Here is a 2,104-nt window from a genome sequence, read left to right as displayed (position 1 = left end):
GATTTACAAGTAAGACCGTGAATGAAGATCATATTAACAATCATATTAACATCGGCTGTTTAGTGCATTGTATGCGGTTTAGTTAATATTCCCCGTGAATCCGGATCCCATCACAGATTAAGCAGATAAATGTATCTACATTTTTCTCTTAGTGACAAAAACTGAGGCCCCAATAACTTTTAATAAATTAAATTAAGCGACTTCACTTAAATTAGCATCACTTCACCCACTGGGGTCTGAATGCACTTCCTTCTGGTCTCCATCTGCAGAAAAATCTGCGCTAATTCATCAGTCAGTTGGATCTGTCTGATCCAAACGGATCAACTGAACTGAACTGTGAGTATTTTACCCTGGGCGGTCCGGTGTGAGCTTTCTTTTGTTTTGTTTTGTTTTTGTTTTTTGCGTGGTTTCGCTTCTCCAAAACGGACGGATGTTACGTCTGCAGCTCCTCCAGAGCGCCGCTCTCCTGGGTAACTTGCACCAAGAAGGCTCCATTTGTTAAATCCGCTGCATGAGTTTCTCCCAGCGGTTTCTAATTCTTCGCAGTCCGCAGTGGTTGAGCAGCGGACTGCGCATGTTACAGTCTAATTAACTTTTGCATCGTCATTTATTTCCAAATGGATCCTCAACGTTGCATTCTCTTTAGTTTTCTCTGGTCTGTAATGGAGACTTGAATTTAACGTGCCATTTTAAACCAGAGGTTTGTAATGCGCTTCCTAACCATTTTTTATTTGCAAGTATTGGTTTGTAGAACCATTTTGTCTCTGCTAATGACATCTTCAATACATTTTTTGATCCCAGGCTTAGTTTATGGACTGGACAGAAACAGTTACCATTATACATTTTGAACTGTTGATTTTATTTTTGAATCATTTTTTAATGGTTCAAAAATACATTTAACTGTAAAGTGTTGATTTCATTTTTGAACCCTTTTTCATTTTAAAGTGGTGATTTCATTTTTGAACCCTTTTATTTTGAAGTGTTTTTATTTTTGAACCCATTTCATTTTAAAGTGTTGTTTTTATCTTTGAACCCTTTTTGTTTTTGAACCTTTTTTTATAGTGTTGATTTTATTTTTGAACCCTTATTTATTTTGAAGGATTGATTGAAAGGCCTTAGACATGAATTGACCCATGTGGGGTTTGAACCGCTGACCTCAGCATTACCAGCACCGTGCTCTAACCTGCTGAGCTAACTCACCTACCTTACAAACTGTTGAGTTTCCATGGATTTAAGAAGGACTTACATGATCTTACCACATTGAAGATTTGATAAAAGTGCTTATATTCTGTTTTTCAAAACCACATTCATAATATTTCATTTCCAGAGATTTTGTAGATGTTATTATTTTTGAACCATTTTTAATTTTCAAGTGTTAATTATATTTCAGAGATATTTTTTATTTTAATGTGTTAATTTGTTTTTGAACCATTTTTTTTTACTTGTAAGTATTGATTTTATTTTATAGCCGTTTAGCCAAGTCTCTGCAGAAACATTTGTCTCTGCTAATGACATCTTCAATACAATTTTTTGATCCCAGTCTTAGTTTATGGACTGTAATGTGAAGTTGGGTACAAGTATAAGTTTGACAGTTTGTTCACCAAGTTACTGTGCTCTCTGAGAGGATCTGTGGTATAAGTATTTGACATTGTTCCATGCCCATCGTTGACATTAGTCTCTAACAAAATTTGGATCATCTACCAGGAACACTCCAAAGAGCATGAGTTTCTGTAGTGTAGTGGTTATCACGTTTGCTTCACACGCAAAAGGTCTCTGGTTCAAAACCAGACAGAAACAGATTTTGCATGTTCTATACATCACAAGTGTTTACTAAAGGTCAACAAGGGTTCTGTGGTGTCATGGTCTGTACTCTGAATCCAGGCATCTGAGTGCAAACCTCAGTTGAAATTTTCATGCTGCATCTCACATCATCAACTTTGGAACCCCAAACTGAAACAAAACAGAGAAGTTCAGTTCCTGTAGTGTAGTGGTTATCACGTTTGCATCACACGCAAAAGGTCTCTGGTTTGAAACCAGACAGAAACTGTTTTTGTAGGTTATGCATCTCTTGGGGTGCAGTGAGACAACAAGAGCCTTCCTCTTT

General features: G+C 36.7%; 1 long non-coding RNA gene and 1 other non-coding gene across 2 annotated transcripts in view; one reads left to right on the top strand and one right to left on the bottom strand.

Annotated features, from left to right (window-relative positions):
* Positions 1-1,222, bottom strand: part of LOC107838343 (uncharacterized) — a 2,324-nt gene extending 1,102 nt beyond the window's left edge. The window contains exon 1 of the long non-coding RNA XR_001664401.1: positions 1,132-1,222. This is a non-coding gene — a long non-coding RNA (uncharacterized LOC107838343). The remainder of the gene's footprint in view (positions 1-1,131) is intronic.
* Positions 1,223-1,724: 502 nt separating this feature from the next.
* Positions 1,725-1,797, top strand: trnav-cac (transfer RNA valine (anticodon CAC)). Its single transcript has one exon. It is a non-coding gene; the product is annotated as a tRNA-Val (tRNA).
* The last annotated feature ends 307 nt before the right edge of the window (positions 1,798-2,104 follow it).

This window comes from Poecilia formosa, unplaced genomic scaffold (assembly GCF_000485575.1).
Source record: "Poecilia formosa unplaced genomic scaffold, Poecilia_formosa-5.1.2 Scaffold242, whole genome shotgun sequence".
In the NCBI taxonomy this organism is placed as follows: Eukaryota; Metazoa; Chordata; class Actinopteri; order Cyprinodontiformes; family Poeciliidae; genus Poecilia; species Poecilia formosa.
This window is presented reverse-complemented; position numbering and strand designations above follow the sequence as displayed.